This window comes from Pleurodeles waltl, chromosome 12 (genome assembly GCF_031143425.1).
Source record: "Pleurodeles waltl isolate 20211129_DDA chromosome 12, aPleWal1.hap1.20221129, whole genome shotgun sequence".
NCBI lineage: Eukaryota > Metazoa > Chordata > Amphibia > Caudata > Salamandridae > Pleurodeles > Pleurodeles waltl.
The window spans coordinates 435,376,083-435,403,622 of NC_090451.1; the positions used below are offsets into that span (position 1 = coordinate 435,376,083).

The 27,540-nt window shown below is 44.4% G+C and overlaps 1 protein-coding gene across 1 annotated transcript in view; it reads right to left on the bottom strand.

Annotated features, from left to right (window-relative positions):
- LOC138267772 (cocaine esterase-like) overlaps positions 1 to 27,540 on the bottom strand; it is a 490,938-nt gene that overhangs the window by 462,005 nt on the left and 1,393 nt on the right. The window lies entirely within an intron of this gene.

Genomic DNA, 27,540 nt, shown 5'->3' on the forward strand with positions numbered 1-27,540 from the left:
CTCTCATAACCAATGGACTGACATGCCTCACGACCAATGGACCGACATTACTTCACGACCAATGGACCAACACCACCTCATGACAGAACGACCGACACTGTCTCACAACCGAAGGACTGACACAGCCTCACGAGCGCTAGACCAAAACCACCTCTCAACCGATGGACCGACACCACGTCTCACTACAGACCTTTGTGAGCAACACCAAAGTAATGCTTTGTTTAATCATACAAAGTGATGTGTAAAAAGGAAAGGATGCACATTGTGATTAAACGTGCAATTGTTAGCACACATGCTGGCCTTTGTCCTTTCGCAGAGGAGCATGTTATAAAAAACATTTTTTGCAATTATGTTTCCAACTTGCTAGACATCATACAGTGGTGAGTATGCCCTTTTTTTAGAATTTGTTTTCAGCACACTAGGGGACGCAGCAATAGAAATCAACTGTGCACGAAATCCCAGAAAAACAAACAAATATAGGACTGCAGCATACTTTAGTGGTGAGAGATAAGGATTCAAGACACACATTTTCACCTTTCATATGTAAAGGACATTATACACATCTATCCATCCATCCATCTATCCATCCATCTATCTATCCATCTATCTATCCATCTATCTATCTATACACATACAGATTTCATGCCACAGCAGTTTTTCAGCAGCTTTCCTCATCAACACATTTCACATAGAAGCCCACTTACTTGACATACCTGACCCATTGCTCTCTATTCGTTCTCCAGGGATAGTCCAAAGACTGCTAAAAAACTCTACCTTATCTTCCACAAATTCTTATTAAAACCCATGACACTGAACTCAGCGCCCCGTCCTCTGCCTCTTTTGAATAATGGTTACTTGGAAAATGGGGTGGTGCATGCTTTGGATTCTTGCTGGCTTGGCTTTCATTTGTAGTAACCTCTCCGAAGAAGCCCTGAAAACACCTCAGGTCTTCTGGTTCATGTCTCACGATTGTGCACACTTCTTATTGATTTCTGCCTTCCAAGCTATGACCACGAACGAGGCTTATGATGGGGACTGTGATTTGCCTCCACCGGGCAGTGGGCATTTACATTTCAAGAGGACATTTTTCCGCATTACCGCAATGCCTGAGATTGTCACGCTGGTCCTGAAGTGCAATAAAACTTTCTTGAACAGAAACAATGAGAAACTGGAATCTAATTTTGCTAGGTAAGCTCTGAGTAGTGTTTACGAAAGGCCACAAGGTGGCGCTGGTGTACAACAGGAGGTAAAGGATTCACTCAATATTTATCGTCTCCTCGTCTTCATCACTTGATTTTTCACAACTATTTCCTAGTCCTGCACACTCCAAATAAAAACACACTTGGTAATTTGTCCCGTCAACGTTTACTGTACTTTTATTTACTGAAACCGAAGAGTTAATGACTATAAAGCTTTGAAATCAAAATTAGCATTCAGTCACAGATAAGACCGACAATAAGCAGTGAAAGAGGAACATTCCAAGCACGCCCAGGGTGCACTGGAAGTGTTCCAGCCTAGTAAACCATCGGCTATAACTGCTTTTAGAGAAAAACTGATTTGTTTGTGAACTGAATATTTGGACTGTCTCTAGTCCTATGGCATGCAGAGGGCCAAGATACCATTATCTTCTCAAAACCTCTTTGTTGATTTGCAATAACACCCCCTACACACACACTTTGCATGTGTCACTGGCCGAATGCTGATTTCTGTATCATCTTTTATATAACAAGAATCATTCAAACTGGCACCACAATGACATTTTCTAGCTGTCCAAAGAGCAGTTATTTTTTATTAGGTCTGGTAGTCGTCAACCTTCTGATTTTACTAAAAGCTTCCATCTATTCATTCATTCCTTCATTCATCCAGTCATCCATCCTACCAGCCCCCTTCACCCACTGGTCTTGTTGTGTCATTCACATTTTTCTTCCGCCCTCTACAGCATACATCATGGGCCAACAGGGCAGCCCACTACAGCCACAGGATAAAGAATAAAGAATTTAGGATATTCTGCTCTTTCACAAGGGTCACATCTGAACACAAAGCAGTTTATCATTTACTCGGGCTAACTGCTCATAGTGCGGCAGCTTCAGGGGGAAATACGTTGTAACCCCTTACAAAACTAAGGGGTCGCCCAAGGCATATATGAATGCGTTCTCGAACGCAAATGTAAGCGTGTCAAATGCGGATTAAACTTTCAAAAATTTCAGATCTGAAGCTGCATAAACACCATATGTCTGCCTCTCTTTCAACTATATATTGGTCAATCCTCTGTTTCTGAGGCAGGTTAGAGGGAGAACTAGAGGGGTGTATTGAGATGTGTATTGGGGAAACCTTGCTCCCTCTACAGTCTACATCTAAACTCCCTCCTATTTCTTTTAACATAAAAGGGAACATCTCTTCTACCGACTGCCTTCACACCATTGCTGAACCACTGATGAGACTTTGGCATCACACCTGGAGAGTTTGGCACACAACAATAAGGTTCTCCACTTGTAAAAAGTAACAAAATGGCTTCTTTAAAGCCTCCAATAAAACAACCAAGAACAGAGAGTCCCCCGCCTGTGATTTTGCAGCTTCTGTCGCATGATCCCGGGATGCTAAGTGCACAGCATCTATCGAAAGATAAAATGCAAATCAGGTCGAGTATCTCAAAACTACATCCCAGAAAAGTGGTAGATTTCATCAGATGCAGTTCCACTCTTTTGTGGGCACCGGCCTCTAGTTTACAGCTACAGTTGTGCAAATATGGCAAAAGTGATACATTTTAGGTGCAAGCGTCACCATCGGCAATGTTTGGAAAATATCTAAATACTTGCTTAATGTCTGTCACACTGGAATGCAGTTCGTCTCTGCCAGTGGTATTATCAGTTGACAAGCTATGGATGAGGTGCTGTGGGAGCAGTGGCGGCCGGCAGCTTTAGGAGGGAGGGGGGCGGGCGGGGCACACACACACACACACACACACACAGACACACACACACAGACTCATTCTTTCACACACAGACACGCACGCACGCACGCACATCCATTAACAACACTCATACCATTCAAACATGCACGCACGCACCAAACATTCATTTTAAAACATCACACACACTCATTCTTTCACGCACGCACGCACATCCATTAACAACATTCATACCATTCAAACATGCACGCATGCACCAAACATTCATTTTACAAGATCACACACATTCATTCTTTCACACGCACGCACATCCATTAACAACACTCATAACACTCAAACATGCACACATGCACCAAACATTCAATTTAAAACTTCACACACATACACACACACACACACTTACCTTCAGCCTCCAGGTCCCAGGGGGGTTGGGACTGCTGCCTTCCCGCATTGGCTGACCTTAGGTCAGCCAATGAGGGAAGGCAGCAGTCCCAGCCTTATCACAGAGTGGGATGGGGTCAGTGAGAATGTTGACCCCACCCCACTCTGTGACAAAGTGTCACCTATTGACACTCGCCCTGGGCACTTCAGAGCTTAAACTGAAGCGCCCATGGAGAGTGTCAATTGGTGACGCTTTCCTCGTCACCCAGGGGAGGGCCTGGAGGCACCTTTGCTGGGCTGAGGAGGTCACGCCCATAGGAACTGTGATCTCCTCAGCCCAGCAAAGTTCAGCTCAGGCAGCCAGGAGTCTGCGCAAATCGCACTTCTGCTCCTGGCTGCCTGACCTGAACATGAAGAGTGTCCGTCAGGCTGACCTTTGTTCAGCCTGACAGACACTCTTCATGGGGTGGGGGGGCGTGGCTCCTCCGCCCTAAAGGACGGGCCGCCACTGTGTGGAAGCCAACATCTTACGACTGGACAGCAGCTGCTTCCCCGACAGGGGTGTGTGCACAAAAGTGACCAGACATACCCCTTAATCACCTCCATGAGGATTGGCCACCTTGAGGTCCCTTTGTTCAAATGTCGACAAGAAGGTTCCATTATTTTTTACAAAAATCCAAGCTTGCAGATTGTTGGCCTGGGAAATCCTCAGCTGCACACTTACAAGTAGGTAGGCGACCACGATCCAACTGCTGAAGACTTTTAGGGCTAAGGTTCTTATTACATAGACTATTGAACTACACTTTTGGGGATTGTTGTTCAAGATATTTATTGCCCAGCATTAAAGTGGAGGGTTCTACCTCTATCTGCCACCAAACCAGATGTGAAGACATTGCTACTTTTAAAATATTTGGTTCTTTCACCTTACACCTATTGTTATGAAGTATGTTTACGTTTTCTTTTACCCTAGATTGATAGCCATCTCTTTTTTTACACAAATGAGTCAATAAAGCCAAATTGCTCGTTTTCTCTTCCTTGTTGCTTGCGGATAATGCATTCGTTTTCTGTTTGGGTGTACGCATTGAGTTATTTTATTTGTAACTGTACTCAATAGTGATGCATTTTGCCAAGCTCTCCCCTTTTCTTAAATGAAAGAAAGCCTTCTGCTCAGCCCAGCTTAGTTACTAAACATAGATCATTTTAGCGACTTTGAGAAGATAGAGCTTAATTTAGGTACAGACCCCAATTGTGTTTCGTCTACCATATTTGAATACCCCTGCCCGTACAATGGAACGTTTTGGCTGAATGTGGTGAACCCATACGGTGAGAACACTGTTAGCAAATATGCACAATGCTGCCTGGATCATTGAAAATGGGGCAGCATTTTTTATTTTTAATAACAACCCCTCAATCCGGGGTTTGTTTCCGAAACAAACAAAAACAAATGTTTCTCAGGTGTTTTGTGAGTTTCATCCAGTGCTGGGGGACATTTTGGCCCTCATCCTGACCTTGGCGGGCGGCGGAGGCCGCCCGCCAAAGTCCCGCCGTCAGGTTACCGTTCCGCGGTCGAAAGACCGTGGCGGTAATTCTGACATTCCCGCTGGGCTGGCGGGCGGCCGCCTTCAGGCCGCCCGCCAGCCCAGCGGGAAAGAGGCTTCCACGATGAAGCCGGCTCGGAATCGAGCCGGCGGAGTGGAAGCTGTGCGACGGGTGCAGTTGCACCCATCGCGTATTTCACTGTCTGCGCAGCAGACAGTGAAATACATTTAGGGGCCCTCTTACGGGGGCCCCTGCAGTGCCCATGCCAGTGGCATGGGCACTGCAGGGGCCCCCAGGGGCCCCGCGACCCCCCCTACCGCCATCCGGTTCCCGGCGGGCGGACCGCCGGGAACTGGATGGCGGTAGGGGGGGTCGGAATCCCCTCGGCGGCGCAGCAAGCTGCGCCGCCTTGGAGGATTCCAACGGGCAGCGGAAAACCGGCGGGAGACCGCCGGTTTTCCTGCACTGACCGCGGCCAAAGCGCTGCGGTCAGAATGCCCTGCGGGGCACCGCCGGTCTGTCGGCGGTGCTCCCGCCGACCCTGGCCCCGGCGGTCTAAGACCGCCGGGGTTAGAATCACCCCCTTTGTTCCTTCCTGGTCCCTGCCATGCCAAGATGTGGCTTTGACCAAGTTTGGAGTACGTTTTTAACTTGTACTGTAAACTTAGGTAATTCAGTGTGAACGGGTGATTAATCTTAACATTTAACTTTTTACCTAGATATTTACACACTTCTGACAATGCTAAATTCATGAGATTGCCCTTCATAGTGGCGCCACTTTCAATTAGTAATTAACTCTAGTTTCTTCTCTACTTTGAGATTTCCTTTTTTCGATATCAATACTAGACCATATTGCATTAAGTTCCTCAGGAGCACAACAGGCAAGTGTTCCTGCTTTCTGTCCCCCGGGCCCTCCGGTATTACAGAAGAAGCTGCTGACACTTGCAGCACTGCCACTTCTGGAGTACAGATGATGCCAGTGCACATGTAGAGCCGGTGCAGTTGCAAATGTGCGTTCCCTCATTTGCATAGGGGCTGAACCCTTTGCAAATAAATGAACAATTTGCTTCAGCATCCGTGTCGTATTACAGATGTTGGCAGAGAGGCCAAGGAGCTGTCAGGGGGCATGCTGACTGTGCCACACCCAGGTTACACACTATCACTGTATCCCCAGAGGATGTCCTTGAGGAGATCTACGGATCCCACAGACATTCCCCAGCAGGCTGATGCCCATGGGCGTAGGAAGTGTGGGGGACACGGGGATGTATCCCCCCCAGATTTTGGAGGGTGGGGGACACGGGGGACGAAGGTGGGGGGGACAAAATTATTTCCCCTTTTACATCTATTATTCAGAGGGCCATTAGCGCACAAAAGCGCTACTTATAATAGCGCTGTACCGACCATCCTTCAATCTGATGGTAACAGAATGAAGGTGAGTCAGGAGGCCCCCTGCGCCCTCTGCCCTTTTGTTTGTCCTGTTCACAGCTGTGGGCATTAAGGGCGCTCATAAGAACAAAGGGCACGAGGAGGAGAAAAGAGTTTTGGATGATTACTGTCTGCATCACCTGCTGCCGCCTTGAAGAGGAGCACTGCAGGACGCCTTCAAGAGGAGCTGCAAGACAACGAGGAAGATCTAAAGAGGAAACAGAGTCCCACTCACCCTGATGCCTGCAGGCTAGAAAGGAGACTCTGTGAAACACAATATTTGTATTTGCCTAAGATCACACCAGTTGGTGAAACAGTGAAGTCGAGTTTGGGCCCAGATTTTACCTTTTCACACAATTTAGCTATTAGAAGGGTATATTTTTCTAAGATTTATGTTTCATATTTTGTTATCTAGGTAATGAAGAGCTTGATTATACTGTGGCTAACAGGGAGAAGCCATATTTCATTTTGGGCCGTTATGCCTAGCGTTAATATTTATGTTGTTGTTATCGTTACATACTTAAGCATATTGAAGTATATTATCTTTTCTCTATCTTTTCTTCACTCTACTCTGAAACAATCTACCCTATGCCACTGCACCCTACACCACTTTTCTCCACTCTGTGCTACTCTACGCCACTGCAATCTATGCTGTACCACTCCACTCTACACCCCTCTACTCTGCAGGACTCTACACTATGCCACTCCAATCTATGCTATTCTACTCTAACCATTGTACACTACACCCCTGCACTCTGCCAGTGCACTCTTCACCACTTTACTCAAAACCAATGCACTCTATGCCACTGTACTCTATGCCAATATACTCTGCACCACAACACTCTATTCCAATGCTTTCAATGCCACTGTGCTCTGCGCCACAGCGCTCTAGGCGACTGCACTCTATGCCACTCTACAATGCACCACTGTACTCTGCGACCCTCTAATCTGCAACATTACACTCTGCCACTGAACTCCACACCACTCTACTCCGCACCACTGCATTCAATGCCACTGTACTCCGTCCCACTGCACTCTTTTCTGCACCACAGCACTCTAATCTACTCTACTCTACACCACTTTACTGTAGGCACTTCACTCTACTTTGAAATCATCTCCTCTATGCCACTGCAATCTACGCAACCCCACTCTATGCTATGCCAGTCTAATCTACCCTGCACCACTCCAATGTACCCTGCGCCACTCCAATCTGCTCTGCACTGCTCTATGCTACTGTACACTACATCACTATGCTCCACTCTGCAACAATCTACTCTTCACCACTATACTGTACTCTGCAGCAATCTACTCTATGCCACGGCACTCTATGCAGCTCTATTCTACTCTGCACCACTGTACTCTAAGCCACTCTTCTCTACTCTGCATCACTCTACACCACTGCCCGTTATGACACTCTACTCTGCAACACTGCACTCTGCCACTGAACTATACTCCTCTCTACTCTGCACCAAGGCACTCTACTCTGCACCGCTCAACTATATGCCACTCTACTGCACTCTACACCAATGTACTATATGCCACTACACTCTATGCCACTCTACTCTGCATCACTGCACTCCACCACTGCACTCTACACCAGTCTACTCTACCTTGCATCACTCCACTCTACCATGCACCGCATCACTCTATGACACATCACTCTGAACCACTGCAATCTATGCTGTGCCACTCCACTCTGCTCCCCTCTACTCTTCACCACTCTACGCTACTGCACTGTACGCTAAACCAGTGCAGTCTTCGACAATGCACTCTACACCACTTTACTCAAAACCAACGCACTCTATACCACCACACTCTACACCAATCTACTTTGCACCACTGTACTCTATACCACTTCACTCTAGACCACCCAACTCCACTCTATGACACTTCACTCTGACATTATACTCCATGATACTAGATTCCGACACTCTATTCCATTAAACTCTAACACTTTCTCCACTCTGTAACTCCCTACACAACTCCCTATACGCCACTCCATTCCACTTTACTCCACTCTATGCCACTCCACACCACTCTATGCCACTTCAATCTACAATACTCTACTCAACGCCACTGCACAACCCTCTATGCCACTCCACTATACAACAATGTACTATGCTCAACAACACTCTACCCAACTTTCTATATGCTAGTTCACATTACTTTACTTCACTCTACTCCAGTTCACTCTTATTTATGCCTTTGCACTCTACGACACTCTGCCACTCCACTCTCTGACACTATATTACACTGTGACACTACTCCACTTTACTACTACTTTATGGCATTGGCGCTTGATTAGTGATTCAGATCTCCATTGATTGCCTTCTCACTCACATGAGACGTGAGTCAGATTTATCTTCGCCGTTTTGGTTACAAGCACTCTGTAACCCTTTTAACTCAAGCTTAACGAAGGCTTAGGATGATCCTGATACTTGTCTAGGGGATTGAAATATCATCGGGCAAAGAACCTTGACTTGAATTTGTGATATTGTACATAAGTTGGCATAAGCATAGGTACTATGAGCTAATGACTTCTTGATTCACTATTTGAGTCATTTATGTAAAAGTGGGTGTATAAAAGCTTGTAAATCATTATTGTGGATGCTAACCTTGTAGGAAAGTAGCCTCTTTCTAGCTTGGTTACCCCCACATTTGGCCTGTTTGCCAGTGTGTTTGAGTGTGTCTGCTGGGATCCTGCTAATCAGGACCCCAGTAGTTATGCTCTCTCCCTTAAATTCTGGTTGTTGCATACTGGAAACCCAGTATTTCACCCAAGATTGGCATACTGGTGCCCCCTTATAAGTCCCTAGTATATGGTACCTAGGTACCCAGAGCATTGTGGTTCCAGGAGATCCCTATGGGCTGCAGCGTTTCTTTTGCTACCCATAGGGAGCCCATGCAAAGGCTTCTGCAGGACTGCCATTGCAGCCTGCGTGAAAAGGTGCATGCACCCTTTCACTGCCAGTTACACTGCACCAGGTCACTTATAAGTCACCCCTATAGCAGGCCCTCCAGCCCTGAGGACAGGGTGCAGAGTACCTGTGTGTGAGGGTCCCCCCTGCACTAGCAGAGGTGCCCCCACGACCTCCAGGACCATTTTCCCAGACTTCAGGAGTGCGGGATGCCATTTTACACGTGTACTGGAAATAGGTCACTCCCTATTCCCAGCTACATAATGGTAACTCCAAACATAGGTATGTTTGGTATCAAACATGTTGGAATCATACCCCAAGGCTTTTGCAAGCATTGGTTGTGTGATTTCATGCACTCTGGGGGCTCCTTAGAGGACCCCCATTATTGCCAATCCAGCCTTCTGAGGTTTTCCAGGCAGCCCCAGCTGCTGCCACCTCTCAGACAGGTTTCTGCCCTCCTGTTGCTTGAGAAGCTCAAGCCCAGGAAGGCAGAACAAATGTTTTCCTTTGGGAGAGGGGTGTTACACCCTCTCCCTTTGGAAATAGGTTTGGAAGGGGTAGCTTCCTTCCCCAGGCCACTGGAAATGCTTTGAAGGGCACATTTGGTGCCCTCCTTACATAATCCAGTCTACACCGGTTCAGGTACCCCCAGTCCCTGCTCTGGCACGAAACTGGACAAAGGAAAGGGGAGTGACCACTCCCCTGCCCATCACCACCCGAGGTGTGGTGCTCAGAGCTCCTCCAGAGGGTCCCTGGGTTTTGCCATCTTGGATTCCAACTTGGCAGCGAACTCTGGGAGCATCTGAGTGGCCAGTGCCAGCAGGTGGTGTCAGAGCCGTCCTCTGATGGGTGCTTACCTGTTTAGCTGACCAGTCCACCTTTCAGGGCTATTTAGGGTCTCTCCTTTGGGAGGTTCTTCAAATTCAGATTGCAAGACTCCAGCAGGAATCCTCTGCATCCTTTACTTCACCTTCTCAATGAAGAAACTGCATCTGGATCCTCCAGCAACTCCACAAACTGCAACAACGAAGCAAAGACGACTTCTGCAACATTGTATCTTCAGCTCTTGCCAGCAAATGCAACTGTTTCCTGGTTGTGCATCCTCAGAGGACAGCCTGTCTTCAATCTGCACCAGAAGAATGAACTAATCTCCCTTGGAGTGAAGGAGTCACTCCCCTGCTTCAGCAGGCACCTCTCTGCAACAATGACCATCTGCATGGGTCCCCTCTCCTGACGAGTTGCATGGATCCTGCATCACGGGTGGTAGACTGAAGTGGTCCCGATGGTCCTGACATCCTACTGTCCAACTGTGGTGGAGGTAAGAGCTTGCCTTCTCACGCAAGACAGTACCCTGTGCACCACATGGTTTTCAGTTGCCAAGGCATGTGGCATCCTTCTATGAAATTCTTTGTGCACAATGTAGCTCCGGCCCCCAGCACTCCTTCCTGAGATGCACAGCTCCTGAGTGGTTCTCTGGTGGAGTGGGATCCTTTGTTTTTGTGCTGCGTGGGCCTCCTTTTGCAACTCCATTGTCCCCATGCCGGGGGACTCCTGTGTGTGCTGGCTGGTATTCTGTGGTCTCTCTGAGTTGCTGAGAGCCCCCTCTGACTTCTCCTCCTGGGTAGAGTCCACCAGGTCCCTCCTGGTCCCGGGCAGTGCCATTTTCCACTAACCATGAGCTTTGCCTGTGCCAAGGCTTGTTGGTGGAATCCAGCGAGGCAAACCAGACTGTAATCATCCATCCGGCGTGGGATATCATCTTCACAAACCCGCATCCATCTTCTTGTGTGCAGTACTGACTGTTGTTCTTCACCCGTGGCTCTTCTTTTGCACCTTGATTCGGGTTAGCAGGGGCTCCTGTCCTCCCTGGACTCTTCTGTGCTTCTTGGACTTAGTCCCGTTCTTCCACAGGTCTTTAGGTCCAGGAATCCACCCTTTGTGTCTTGAAGTATCTTCTGGTTCTTGTATTATCTTCTTTCTCGTGTTCTTGTGTGTTCTAGGAAAGTTACTGTGATATACTCCTGCTTTCCTGGGCTTTGAGGTGGGTTCTATTACTTACCTTTGGTGTTTTCTAATACTCCCAGCGCCCCTCTACACACCACACTTGCCTAGGTGGGAAACCGACATTCGCATTCCACTTTCTTAGTACATGGTTTGTGTTTCCCCTAGGCCCATTTCTAACCATTGTGATTTTCACTAATTGCACTGTTTTCTAACTGTTTTTATTGCTATTGCTGTATACTAGTGTATATAATTGTTGTATTACTTACCTCCTAAGGGAGTATAGCCTATATGGTATTTTTGGAATTTGTGTCACTAAAATAAAGTACCTTTATTTTTGTAACACTGAGTATTTTCTTTCATGTGTGTGAGTACTGTGTGACTACAGTGGTATTGCATGAGCTTTGTATGTCTCTTAGATAAGCCTTGGCTAGAGCCACCCCTAGAGAGCCTGGTGTCTAGACACTGCCTACATTTCACTAATAAGGGATAACTGGACGTGGTATAAGGTGTAAGTACCATAGGTACCCACTACAAACCAGGCCAGCCTCCTCCAAACTACTGTACTATATAGGTAACTTTTTAAATTTTTCTTGTAATTGGCGACATTGGGTCATCCAGATATCTTGTGTAATGCCCGAATACCAGTCTTTCTCGATTTCCCCTGTTGATGTTTTCCTACTACAGATGATCTTTTATATTTTGATTGAATAAATGCATAAAACATTCCATTTACATACTACTTTAATATCATTGTTTATGGGTGTGGTGTTGCATTTTTTTAAGGGACCCCTGTTCCTTTCAAGTTAGTTTACTGCTCCATTCTAGGACACTCTTCTTACTCCATGATACTACGCCACACCAGTCGATGACACATCATTCTCCTTTATGCCATTAACTTTGAGCCATGCTGAATAGTAGTTTCACTAGTGTACAGCATGGCTAAAACACATTGGCAAAGGCAATAGAACTTGCATATTCGAGATCTATTGGCGTTGCCAATGCTTGTTTATAAGGTATGAACTTTAAGGTGACTTGCAATATCCTTATGTACACTGGGGGGATTTTACCCCATATAATACATGGTCACACAACCAACTTTCCCACAAGCCACTTAAAAACTTAGCTTCTGTCATTCCAAGCTATTAAAGTAGAGCAGAAGAAAGAAAAGCAACATTCCATTTTTTGCTTTAAACAGCTGCATTAATTATGCTCTGTGACCTGATCTGCCTTTTACCTTGGCTGCTAGCTCTGGCAGAAGGCATTGTAATGTCAGAACTCGACTGTAATAACCCTATCATAGTCATTTTCTGATGTCTTTTCTTTATAATCAGTGAATGTCTTTTCTTTACACGCTGTGACTTGGTGCATCACAAACAGCCGTTTCTAAAGAAATTGGTGACTGCAGTTTATACAGAGATAAGAGAATCCATCTTTATATAGACTGTAACTCCAAGAGCTTCTTCAGTTGAAATGCTTCTAGTTATGACTGATGTGAAGCTGAGCTTCCCAAGATCACACACAGGAGTAGAAGTGTTCTTAGAACTATGGTTTCCGAGCACAGTTTACAACTGTTGTACCTAATCGCTTTTGATCTCTCCAGTGCGGTTCCAATTGGCATGAGGTGAAGGGCATGATGGGTGTGGGGCGCAAAGGGTATGTTCTTCCTTTTTACCCTACTACCTTGATTTGCTTGGTGCATGAAGATGCAAGGTTAATCAACATGTTATTTTCACATTTGAGCTAATTACTTTGTGAATGTAAATAACAATAAAATATACTTTCAGACTGTGAAAACATGCCTTCCTTTCTCCCTATTTCACTTCCAATATATATGATTGTGTATATTTATCGGAGCCTGCAGTTCGTAAACAACGAGCGATTTGTATAGGGTTGATTGAAAGTCCCCAAGGCTGTCCCTGTCCCCCCCCAGAAATGTATTGTCTCCTACGCCCCTGTGATGCCATCACTCACTCACCCACCTGCAGGGGCATCTCTGTACCTTCAAACATAGGTTGGGTCACCACCTGCAGAGTGACAGACAGGCAGGCTAATTTCACTAGTGCGCTGACCAGGGCTGGCATGAGTTTGCGTCTGTGATGGTGGTAGTGCATTAATTGTGATCAGGCACACATTCCTGTAATGCAACTGTAACACCTAGTTAAAGTTTTGTGGTTACAGAGACCAGGGCAATGCGCCGTATCAGCAGTGTGTGTGCTCCTGTACATCTTATCATCTTGACAGTTAATCTCCTATTTTCCCTATGGATGGATATGTCTTCTGTAGTCAGATATGCAGAACCTGATCCTCAGACCAAATTCCCCAGTGTATTGTGTGCTTCTCTGTCCAGGTAACAGAAGGTGTATTCTCTACTCCTGCTTTGTGATTACTCCATAAAACTACACATGTTGCTGCAGAGCCTTACGAAACATAGCAGCCCTGTCAAGTTTCCCAGGACCATGCATTGAGTGCTAGGCCCGTTTTTTTTTCTGACTCCTGGGAGTTGTATTCTTGTTTATTCCATTATAAGAAAGGACTACAAGTTTGAGAATTTAAAGAAAAACACGTGGTTTGGAGCAGCACCTCACATGTGGATCTGGAAATCTTGGCAGTTGACAGATGACATGGGACAGTGCAACCGTGCATTAGTAAATGTTTCACAACAGTTTGTAGGGAGGTGGCTCCATGTTTACATTAAGAGCAAGAAATTGGTTTTATACTTGTGGATAATGTCTGATAATTCCGTGTGATGGACATTTGTGCACAAACGGTGTTCTTTTAAAGTAGGACTGGCCCTGTCATACTAAACTGTAGCCAGGTTTTCAAGATATTCGAAACAAGAATCATAGGACATTTAGTTGGAGACTATTTGGGTACCGCTCTCCCTACATCCCTACCAATTTTGTGGATGTTCTCTTCATCTTCCCACACTTGCAAGAGATTTACTGCTGTTCAGGGACAGACTGGCCGTAGCCGTCATCGGGCTTTTTCCCGGGAGGCTGGAAGGGTGATGGCCCGTTTTGCAGCAGTGGTTTTGGTTTTGTTACTGGGGGGCAGTTTTGTAACACTGCTGCAATATCATCCTCCAGTAACAAAAGCAGCAGCGCCTCACGCTTGTACCCAATTCCTCCGCCCCCAACGGGCTGGTCGGACAAAAATGCAAGGGCTGCTTTGGGTTTCCAGACGGGCCCTACTCCTGTTGTTTATCTCTGAACTTGTGCAGTGTGAAGAAAGGATGGGAAATATTTTTTGTGACAACTGACAAACATGTAACTTTGTGATTGCTTTGCTCACAAACCTACAGTACATTCCCAGCTTGGAAGGTGCACTCTCAACCCACAGGATGAGAATTACCCAGATGGAAACCTCCTTATGAATAGCTCACTTTACCAGGAAAAACAAGTTTTGTGATTTTCAAGCGGTTGTGGAAGAAACACTATTGTCCTGTGTAAGTGAAAGTTACACGTTGAGATAACATTGAGAGGAGGCTTAAGTGGGATCACTCACTGTCTAAACCTCTGTTAGCCTTCAGAAAAAAACTTTAATTTCTATTCATATATAGTGGTTAATGTGTGCTATTTTTTAACACCTAAATTCGGATATATGCCAATTGTAAGGAAATGCCTCTTTTTCCATGGTCACCCCACATTTTTGGAATGATGCTACTGGTCTATGGACTTTGAGAGTGCACTGAGGCCTGCTAACCATCCCTCAGTGCCAGAGTTCAAACCCATAACAAAGTATATGTCAAATTGACTAACCCCAAATGGACTGACTTATAAATCCATAAAATGTGGTACCTAGGGCATGTAAGGAAGAGTGCCCACCCAGGGCTGCAGCACTGCTTGTGCCACCCTGTGCACTACAATGTACAAAATGGCCCCATGCCACTGCAGACTGGAAGGGCAGTGGTAACAGTAGTTCAACTAAGGCAAAGCCCCCCACTTCTGTTAACAATATATGTAAGTATCCCCTAAGGAAGGCCTGTAAAGCCCTAAGGCAGGGAACTGTATATTATTCAAAATACAATCTAAAAACATAAATTGTATAAACGTATTGCATTTGAAATGTTAACTAAGTGTCATGCAGCATTACGACTCGTGCTGATCATACCAATATTGTTAGCTGCTTATTGCTTTTACTTACCCATTTGGGTTCATATATGAGGCATGATGTGACTAATAGTATTTAGAATGTGATTGATACCGCACATATGATTAAAAATGTTTCTACACACAGTAACTGTTCCAAACCAAATATATATGACATGAATTGTGTAGGTGAAGCAAATATTGCAATTGTGAATTTTACAGTATATTTACTATGTCTATACTTTGTCAGAGTATTTATATGGGAACAAAATGGCCCCTTTCAGTTTGAAAAAGGCTGTTATACAGCCAAAACACATCTCTCTGTGCCACTGGATCAGAAGTGTCCTAAATCTTATGCATGGGAGTTGGGAGGCAGTAAGGCGGTTTAAGAGGTGTCAGCAGTGCTGATGTATATATATATATATATATATATATATATATATATATATATATATATATATATATATATATATATGTATGTGTATATATATATATATGTATGTGTATATATACATGTATGTATATATATATATATATAGATATACATATATATATATATATATATATATATATATATATATATATATATATACCCTGAAACCTAAAATTACCCATACCTTCCTTTACCACTACTGAGCTCTAAAATAACCTTTACCTCTCTTTACCAATACGCATACCTAAACCATAAAATACCCATATTTCCCTTTATTGGTTTTACCAGTGCTTGTTTATCACACTAGTTCATTTTGTAATGGGACTGCATTACCCCTCAAAGCACATGTGGGAGAGATCAACAAGGAGTGCGTGTTGGATGGGGAAAGGGGTATAGTTGGGCAGAGGCACGCATGAAAATGAGAAGGAAAAAATATGCACTCATATAGAGTACCTAACCAAACAAAATGGGATCCCTAAAAGAGAGCAATGGAAAGATTCAAGTCAGGAAAGGAAAATGATGGCAGAGAGGTTACGCTTTGAGGGAAAATACACAAGCTTCGGGAATGAAAGTAATCGAATAAGAAGCAAGAAAATAAGAGAGACAAAGCATATCAATGGTAAGCGATGGGTGGAATGTAAACCCATTGTAAGTTCTTGGTAAACCCACAACAGGTCTTTCATAGGGGTGTGCTAAATTCACGTAATTTCTTTTTGTATTCCATAAAAACTATGCAAAATTACTTGAAATGACATAAGATGCAAAACCAAGTTTCAGTCCTATATCTTAGCATTGGATGAGTCTATGCATCAATTTTAGAGGCAAAGACACCATTTTGCAAAAAAAATAACAATAAAATATACAAATGTTGTGAATAATAGCTACTCGTGTTCTGGCCATTTTCATTGTTCCAGTTCTCAAGTGCTAAAATTGGTTGAATTGTGTAATGTTGCTTGATTTTGCACTGGCTTAGTCTTTCTCAACCAGATAGCGTGTGCTGATTAATCTAAAAAGCTGACCTAACTTGTATTGCTATATTGCAGCTAAAGTGGCCACAAAACTAGTTGGTGCCAGTACTATGTTTTCTATTCCCAGCAAATGTTTTGCTATAATTATGAGGTAGGATTATAAACCAGAGTGGGTCTCTCCCACAAAATTCCTTGGGCTCTATATAAGCTTCTGACAAGCCTGTTTTCACTTAACATATTTTTGACACAGACCAGTCCACAATATAAAACCTCAAACCACGCTGTTGTTTTCATCTGTCACTTTTACAAACTATTACTACATTAAGTAAACTCTTGGCAGTTGTCATCTATCTCTCTTCTTGCTATTCTCTGACTCATTTCAAGCAGAAAACAGGCACACAATCCTTTGATATACAAGGGAATAAACTAATTCCAGTGCACCCACATAAAGTCATAAAGAATCATGTACCTCTTTCCCATTGGCCAATACAATGGGGTGGAGGTGGCCCACCTTGGCATTGTGCCATCAATGGTCACAATAGTCTTTCTTTCCCTCTACTGTGACAAATAGTCCACTAGGCACAAGGGCAGGTAATTAAAAAAAATAGTGTTGGGTGGTCCACCCTGGCATCATGCTGTGCATCCAGCCTCCGAAAGGGCACAACAGTATTTCCACCCTCAGCAGGGCAGATTGTGTGGTTTATCCCTAATCATTCCCCCCAAGGGGAAGAAACCTACTAGACACAATTAAAAATTTTTATAGGGTGCTGGCGGTCCACTCAGACATCAGGCCTCAACAGTCACCCCCGACCAAGAGGCAGAATGGAGGGATTACCCCATTTGCCCTCAAGGTGACAGAAAGCCCACCAGTAATCAAGGATATCTTTGTTAGAAGAAAATATAGGTAGAGGGCGATCCTCCCAAGCATCAGGAATGACATTCGAGCCCCCCACTGTTAAAGCACCCAACAGTCTTTCTACTCTGCACAAATGGAACTGGGCACTAGTGCATGCACTCCAAATTTCCTCTTTGCCATGGTGAATGGAAACACTGTTTGGGCTCTTTGCCAGATTCAACCAAATAACCAATCAAACCCTGGGCATTTATTAGAGACCCCGCCAAATCCAAGGTGGTGTGGTTTCCATAGATACCATTATGTGTGGTGTGGTGTTTTTTATCAAAAGAAGTGTGGGAATACTGATTTGTAGGAATTGTGTAGAACCCTTTCACCCCCTCAAACTCAGGGACTTAACTTCACAAAAATGTGAGGAAAATGCTGATTTTAGCAAAGTCTGATGTTTTCAGGGTTAGAAGGCGTAGTGGGATTTACACAAGTGACACCATTTTAGATGTCCCTGGTGTCTAATTTCCAGACCTGTTTGGCATTAAAAGGTTTTCTTAAGTGGCACCAAGCCCGGGCCTAAATACTATTGCTACCCACATCACCCAAATGGGTCAGTTTTCGTGATGAAAACTTGGTGTCTTCATATTGTTTTGGGGCCTACTATGTTGCCAGTGCTAGGCCTAAACACACAAGTAGGGTACCATTTTTGTGGAGGAAGTATGGGAATGCTTACCTTCCCTCACAGAAATGTGACAAAAATGTGTGATTTTAGCCAAAGTTTGAGGTTTGCAGGACATTGTGGGTAGGAAAAGGTAGTGGTATCCATGCAATCTACACCACCCTAGACTACCCTAAGTATATTTTTTCCAAATTACTGGGATCCTAGTTTTCCCTCAGTTGTGGCCAAGCCTGGGCTCAAATACCACAACTACCCACATCTCCCAATTAGGTCAATCTTCATGGTGTTGGACTTAGCCCTTTCTGCAGGGTCATCCCCAAACATTTTGCCTTTGCCCTCCACTTTTCACTGGATTCATTTTTGTTGGACTTAGAACTGCTAACCAGTGCTAAACTGCTTGTGCTCACTCCTCAAAACATGTTGAATTGGCTCATACCCAACTGGCATATTTAATTTACTTGCAAGTGACTAATAAAGTGGCACTACCTGTGCGACTGGGCCTGTAAATTAAATGCTGCTAGTGGGCCTGCAGCACTGATTGTGCCATCAATTTAATTCACCCTTAAAATATGTTGCAGGTCTGCCATTATAGAGCCTGTGTGTAGTTTGCACTGCCAGGTTGACTTGGCAAAGTAAACCTTTTGCCAGGCTCCAACCTTCCTTTTCAATACCTATTGGTCAACCCTAAGGTAAGCCCTAGATAGCCTAGAGGGTAGTATGCAATGTATTTAAAAAGTAGGACATCTACTATTAAGTTTAACATGTCCTGGTCATGAAAAACTCTTAAATCAATTTTTCACTACTGCAATGACTATCTCTCATATTAGATTGGAGTTGCCTTATTACACTTTATAAGTGTAATTATGAAATGGGAAGCAATAACCAGTTCATGTTTGATGTCTTTGGAATTGGGGTGAAAAGCCCTACTTAGTGATAAAGTAGGGTTTTTATCACAATCTTAAAAATGCCACTTTTAGAAAGTTGACATTTTTCTGCTCTTAGCCCTTTTGTGCCTATTGCGTATCCTGGGTCAGATGACTAGTTGTAACTGTCAGTTAGACTTTGTGCTTTGCTTCCAGACAATCCAGACACCATAGAAGGATTAGGTGTGATTGAGTAGGACATCTGCTGTCAGGATGGAGGCAGTGCTGAGCACAGCAACACTTACACCCAAATGGGCTGAGTTCTGCCTTTGCACAAAGTCGTAATGACCCTGCATTGTCACATCAGCCAGCTAGGAGCCAGGGCAGGGGAGGCAGGAAATTGCATGCACTTCAAAGCAACTGTCTAGTAGCTTCTCCCACCTTCCAGGGCACCAGGGTATAGAAGAAGGACATCAGACACCAACTCTTCAGTATACTAATGGACCTGTTGATATTCTGCCAGGAAGGACTGCTATGCTGCTACAAGGTCTACCACTCATAAGCTCTAAAGAAACTGCTACCTGCTTTGCTGTTCTGTTGCCTGCTACCTTCTTTCCTGGGAAAGAAGAACAGGACCTGTAACTTCATCTTGAACCCAGGCCTTCAGATGTGACTTCAAGGTCTACTCTGCGGGTTCCTGATCTGAGCCTCAGAGACATTAAGCACTTCCCAACCAGCTCCTAATCCCAACCGCAGCAAGTTCCTGACCCCAGGTGGTGCCCCATAGGTCATGGACCCTCAGGTTGGCTCAGCAGACTGTACAATCAAGATTTTGTGCTCTTTGCGACCTGGACAGGGCTGGTTTCCACTGGAAATGCACCGCTCACTCTAAAATTAAGCGCACGCCACCTCCAGCTTGTCTCTTCACACAGAAAGCATTGATCGCCTGTGGAGGACAGCAACCATGAATCACCAGCCCTCTTGTCCGTGACTCCTAGCCTGCTCTTCATGCCATGTCGACCACAGCCCGCAATGCTGTTCTTGCTCCCTGCGACCCTCTCCAACGTGTACAGGACTCTTGGTACAAAATGTGAGAAGGTAAAAGTACAGCAGGGCTAATCTGGGACTGTGTCCAAGCTGCACTCCATTGTGGTTGACATGACTTTTGACTTTGACCCAGTCCATTGTGACCAGATATCCACATTTGGAACTTTCTGCATTTAGGTGCTATTATACACTCATTCTTTAAAATGTTATAACTCCATTCTACTAATTGGATTCTTGTTGTCTGAGTCTTGTTTTATTTATTAAAGTAAGCTCTTTTGTTCTAATTAGGTGTGAGGTCTTTTTGTGTGGTGTTTCAACTGTTTTACTGTTTGAAGTGTTACGCAAATAATTTACACATTGTCCCTAAATAAAGCAAGACTGCTCTGTCACGAGCAATAAGTGGGATGAGCACAGGTTAATTTGGGGTTTGCTTGTGCCTTACCCTGACAAGGATTGTGGCTTCTGCTTGACCAGTGCTCACATCCCAGTAAACAGAAACCTAATTTCTTACACATGATAAAAACAAGATGCTTTCATGTTGCGTTTTGGGGCCTCTCATGTCACTGGTGATAGGCCCAGCCAACAGCTGAGTGTACTATTTTTATTGGAAAAAGTGTGGGGACATAGAGAAGTAGAGTGCTTATCATGATCAATTGAATTTCTTTCCTTGTTTGGCTTCCAAATGTAAACCAGTGGGCAAGAAAAAACATGTTTTACAACCTGCCCTGTAAATTATGTTAGTATGTAAAACTCCAAATTCAGAGTTGTACAGGTAACCACTATTCCTATGTAAGCATCTAGGGAACAATTCAGAAATGCATAGGTTTGCTATATACCCATTTTTCACTGATTAATTTACATATGAATTGATGCATGGTCTGGACACAATTGAAAATCATATGCTGTAGCTCAGTTTGTTGGCTCTGGTTAGAACATGTTGTTGGACAAACTACATGCACTATATTTCTCTGGAACCAACAGTGTCTGATGGATGTAGCATTATATTGGTAAGTCAGCCAGCATTGCCTATTTCTAACTGTTTACCTTATTTTAATTGTTTTTTATTTCAGCAATTAATTTCCTTGGAAAAACCATGAGCAATGTATACAAATGTCCATTGCTGACACTACAAATTTCTCAACTTTTCAGAAATGTATTATTTTCCTCATTCACCCATTGGTTTCCACTAAAAACTAAGGCCCATATTTATACTTTTTGACGCTAAACTGCGCTAACACAGTTTAGCGTCAAAAAATTTAGCGCCGTCTAACGCCATTCTGAAGTGCCATGCGGGCGCCGTATTTATGGAATGGCGTTAGCCGGCGCTAGCAGACCGGCGCTGCCTGGTGTGCGTGGAAAAAAACCACGTAGACCAGGCAGCGCCGGCGTAGGGGGAAAATGGCGTTAGGGCGTCTTAAAATGGGGCAAGTCAGGTTGAGGCAAAAAAATCGCCTCAACCCGATTTGCGCCATTTTTTTCGACGCCCAGACGCCATTTAAATGACTCCTGTCTTAGTAAAGACAGGAGTCATGCCCCCTTGCCCAATGGCCATGCCCAGGGGACTTATGTCCCCTGGGCATGGTCATTGGGCATAGTGGCATGTAGGGGGGCACAAATAAGGCCCCCCTATGCCACCAAAAAAAAATTAAAACAATAAAAAATTATACTTACCTGAACTTACCTGAATGTCCCTGGGGTGGGTCCCTCCATCCTTGGGTGTCCTCCTGGGGTGGGCAAGGGTGGCAGGGGGGGTCCCTGGGGGCATGGGAGGGCACCTGTGGGCTCATTTTGAGCCCACAGGCCCCTTAACGCCTACCCTGACCCAGGCGTTAAATAGTGGCGCAAATGCGGGGTTTTTTGACCCGCCACCTCCCGGGCGTGATTTTTGCCCGGGAGTATAAATACGACGCATTTGCGTCGCCGTCATTTTTTTAGACGGGAACGCCTTCCTTGCATCTCATTAACGCAAGGAAGGCGTTCACGCAAAAATATGACGCTATTTGCCCATACTTTGGCGCTAGACGTGTCTAACGCCAAAGTATAAATATGGCGTTAGTTTTGCGCCGAATTTGCGTCGAAAAAAACGACGCTAATTCGGCGCAAACGGAGTATAAATACGGGCCTAAGTGAGTTCACAGTTCACGCTGTGTACGTTCGTGCCGGGTGGTTCGCGGCAAGGAAGTCGAGTGCGAGACGAGGCGCGGAGTGAGGAGTGGCAGCTGCGGGTACGGGACAAGTGCCCTAGGTGCCGTGGGTGTTGCTGCAGGTGCTGCCATGGATGCTGCCGCTGTTGCCGCGGTGCCGACTGCAGTGCCAGCCGCATGCCATAGCATTCCAAGGGACCATGTGGTGAGCAACCTCTGACCTCCTGACTCGCAAGAAAGTGGAGACGGAGAAGTGCTGCGGTGCCGCAGGTGCTGTCGCTGCGGCCATTGCATAGAGGGCACGGGGGACATGGTGTAATTGTTTGAAAAAAACGGGGAAATAAAGGAGTCAAAGGAGCTGCAGCTACAAAGAGACTGCGAGATTGCGAGACCCGGCCTCCCGACAGTCACTGGCTTGTGGCACATCAAGGAAGCTGAGAGGTGTAGGAGGCTGACCTGGTTTGTAGTGGGTACCTAAGGTACTTACACCTTATACCAGGTCCAGTTATCCCTTATTAGTGAAATGTAGGCAGTGTTCTAGCAGCTTAGGCTATCTGAAGATAGCTGTAGCAGAGAAGCTTAGGCTGAACTAGGAGACATGCAAAGCTCCTGCAATACCATTATAGTTACACAGTACTTATACACATTAAAAGACAATACTCTGTGTTACCAAAAATTAAGGTACTTTATTTTAGTGACACAAGGCCAAAAATATCTTAGAGACAATACTCCTTCTGGAGGTAAGTATTATACACAATATATACACACTAGAGACCAAAATCAGGTAAGTAAATAGTCAGAGAATAGTGCAAACAGAAAATACAATAGAATGCAATAGGCTTAGGGGCAACACAAACCATATACTAAGAAAGTGGAATGCAAATCACGAATTCCCCTCTGGGCAAGTGTAGTGTGTAGAGGGGCACTGGGAGTGTAAGAGAACACCAAAGGTAAGTAAAATACCCCACCCCAGAGCCCAGGAAAGTAGGAGTAAAGTACTGCAGGTTTCCTCAGGACACACCATAAGTCGTGATAAGAGTTATTGCACGAAACAAGCAAGATTGCAAGCAACAAATGGTGGATTCCTGGACCCGAAGACCTGTGAAGAGAGGAGACCAAGTCCAGAAGTATCAGAAGCTTCCAGGAAGGACAGGAGCCCCTGCCAACCTAGAAGATGGTGCAAAAGACGATTCTCCAGTTAGAAGAAGTCTGCAGAAGAGCACCAAAGAAGATGGCTGCGGGTTCCTGCATGGTGCAGGAGATGTCCCATGTCAAGAAGTTGGATTACAGGCTGTTTGCGTCGCTGGATTCATTCAAGAAGCCTTAGTTCAATCAAGGTCCCGGTTTGCATCAAAGTGGCACTGCCTGGACCCAGGAGGGACCTGGCCTCAACTCAGACTGAGGAGGCAGAGGGGGCTCCCAACACTGAAGAGAGCACACAGATAACCAGGCAGCACCCAGGACACGGGGACGAAGAAGGTGCAAATTGCAGTTGGTGCAGCACAACAAAAGAAGGTCATGTGCAGGGTCTAGTGAAGAACTCAAAGAAAAACTAAGAATGCAGGAACAAGCAGAACTGAATCCAGGAGAACAGGTGAAGGCTTGTAGTATTTATGTGACTCTTTATTGAACAAATTCCCTATTAAAAAGCGTCTTCTCATAACGGCAATTGAGGCAAATAAGAATGTTAAAGGTGGCCTTGTGGAGCACCCATGGTACCACAGAACACTGCGCAAATTAAAAAACCAAGTCTCTAGTGAAACAAAAAAGTGGCAATGGATATTCGATGGGGAAAGAACACCGATAAAACAAGGCTTCTTGAACTAAGAGTTAAATACAAGAAAAATTGTTGGATGGAAAAACAGAGATATTATGAAGATCTGTGAACCAAGCGCCTTATGTATAACAAACAGAAGAATAATAAAAAGCTTTGGCGATTTGTGAATAGGCTGAGCCAGGGTAATAATCGACATGTGAATGCAGGTATAGACGCAGCCACGTGGGAAGTGCATGTATCAACAATGTATTCACTCCCAGAGCATCACAGGAAGGAGAAGGACTCTCGGGCCGCAAGTCATCATAATCCAAGTACGTCAAACTTTGGCTTTAGAGTGAAGTTGAAAACAGATTCCTCTCTGTCTGATATTGAACAAGAACACACTCTAATGAACATAGAAATTGAACAGCTGACAGGCCTCATCAAGAATCTAAAACTGGAAGGGGCAGCCGGTCAGAGTGGAATCCCAAGTGCCCTTTTCAGAGGAGATACTGCATACTGGGCTTACTATTCGGCGCTGCTTTTTACTGATCTCCAGGGTACTAAGCGGCTTCCAGACGCATGGAAAGGCAGTATCTTCAACCCGATGTAGAAGACAGGAAATCCTGCCCCCCCCTTAAATTATAGGCTAATAGCCTTGATCGATGTGGAAGCCAAACTGTATGCAGCCTGTCTATTGCAACAACTAACGGTATCGCTATACGAAAGACAACTATTACCACAAAGTCGGACAGGCTTCAGAGCTGGAATGGGAGCCTCAATCAATCTGGCAGCACTGGCTCTATTGGGTACTAAAGCCAAACTCAAGAGCAGTGGGTTATTTGCGGGTTTTATTGATCTGAAGTCTGCCTTTGACCGTGTGCCAAGAACTCACTTATGGGAAAATTGAAAGGTTGGGGCCTTCCCTGTAGTCTAATGAACGCAATGATGGACTTATATTCGGGTACTTGGGTGCGAGTAAAAATTGGAGAGGGTGGCCAAGTCACCAATAGAATTCAAACCGCAAATGGATTAAATGAAGGATGTGTGCTAGCTCCTATGCTGTTTAAGTTATACCTTACAGACTTGGCAGACGCCCTTGCACCCGTAAATAGTCATCCGCCTGTTTTGGCCAGGGAAGGAATAGCATGGCTACAGTATGCAGACGACATAGTTTTACTCAGTCAAACACCAGTCGGACTACAGCACAGCATTGACACACTTACTACATATGTTATTAAGCAAGGTTTAGAAATGAACTTGAGCAAAACTAAGGTTGTCCATTTGGTTGATATGAAGTACAATTCTTATGCGTGGTTCATTAATGGAACACAGGTAGAGGTTGTGTCTATACACAAATACTTGGGTTTCACCATGGATCATCTCTTGACCTTTAAACTGTAGCTTGCTGCTGTTCAAGCAAAGGTCCACTCCTTGACCTACAGATTCAAATTATTAAAATGAAACTTGAGTCACCCATCGTATAATCGTCTGCTTTTTGTTATGCCAGCTTGGCTAATGTCCACTGTTACTTATGGGGCGAAGATAATGCTGGCTAAGGAAGTAGCTTTCTATAAACAAGTTCAAATGAAGACTTCTAAATCAGTATTTCAGATCCTACGTTCAGTATCCATGCTCAGGTACGCTTAGAATTTGGTCTGAAAAATTATGAACATCAGAGTAAATGTGCCTGTATTAAATTTTGTTGGAGATTGCGAGCAGCAGAGACTAGTACCATCAACAACCTATGCTGGTTTGAAATTGAGGTGCAACAGCGTTGTAACGGTAAAGGCACATGGGGTCATCACTTAAACAACTCTATTAAGGAACTAGGCTTGCAAGAAGCATGGGCCATGAGCCTGGGTAAAGTGGAGTTTTACCTGAAGGCAAATGCTGCCACTAGGTTGCTGTCCCCAATCACTGACAAACACACGCTCTCAAGAAGACGACATGCCTGGACCATATTGACATCATACAAATCACTATGGGCTCAGGATTTTCTAGCAGTACCGTTTACCCAGACATTGAAAATCAATTTATGCTTTTGTGATTTGGTATGATGGAAACCAAAGACATGGTCACTTCATGGAGACAGCAAGCACAGTCACATTCTTGTTGACTTTGCGGGTACAAACAAGAGTAACTTGTACAAGTTTTTTGTGTGTGCCCGGCATTGTCAGAATATAGGAGAAGGCACTTGAAAAATATTTTTAGGTCACTGAACATACGCTCATGCAGGCCGGCTGTTATTAGTTGGTTAAGTGGTATTTCAATTCCGTTTTCTTTTTGGGGGACTAAATTCATGGTTCAGGCCCATAAAGAAATGGAGAAAATAGCTGAGTAGGTAGTGTGTGCCCGGCATTGTCGACATGCCTCCATGCTGATGAGTACCTAAATGGTCAATCTTAGTATATCAGTTACTTATTAGTTATTAATAAATTAGTTTAAATTATGTGTCATCTCACTTTATGAATTTGACTGTGTTTTTATTTTAGCAACCAGGATGCACTGTCACTTTTTCATGGATGTAAGCGAGTGCTAGAACTTAAGACCAAAAATCAAAGATGAAACCAGTTGAGTAGGTCTTTTTATGCCTGTAAGCATTTTTAAGCCTAATATTTTAAGAAATGATTTAGTACTAGAACAAACCAATTTTTTTTTTTGTGTATTCAAATTTTAACTCAAGAGCATGTTTGAGTGTTCATAATATACTAATATGTGATTAGCGTTGGTTTTAATTAACTTTGTTAAAACATTATTTACGACTGGCCACTACAAACTGCAAGTAGGTTAAAACCACAAAAAATCACAAATCGACGATCACAGGGAAAAAGGTAGAGTAGGTTTTTCTTGTAACCAGGGAGAACTGGGCGGATGCTAACTGCAGGGTGCACAGGGCTGCAACTTGCTATGTTCTGACACCACCCATGTAATAACGCAGTATCTTAATGATAGTATCTGGGCAGGAAAGGCTAACTCGTATTTGATAGTGCATTTTAATACACTCAAGAGAAGATCGAGGTCATTAAAAAAAATGTAAATCAATAAGGTTAAGCATCTTAATGATATATAACGCACAATAATCCTCTCACAACAAGCATTGACAGAGTAACTGATAGTGACTTTTTCATAAGTGAAAATTCTTCTTTATTGTTTTGTGTGTTTCTGTGTGCAGGTTTTATGTATGAATGAATACGAGAATTGCAATAGTTATCTGAATGAAAGCGTCAGTTGGAGATTTGATTGGTGAGCGAGTGAGTGTCTGGTGGGAGATGTGATAAGCAAGTGCATGGGTGAGTGTGTTTATAGATGAATGCTGGATGATTGCTTGAGCGCATGATTGGGGATGAACTGGCAAGCAAGATGAAGAGTGAGCTCATGAAAGGATAAATAGATGAACGAGTCATTGATCCACCCACACCTATGCATCAATCAAAACATTAATCTTCCAATCTGTGTATCTACCCATCCACACATATGTACTAATTTCTCCATCAATCCACATATACGCATCCATACTACACTCCGCATGTACATGCACAG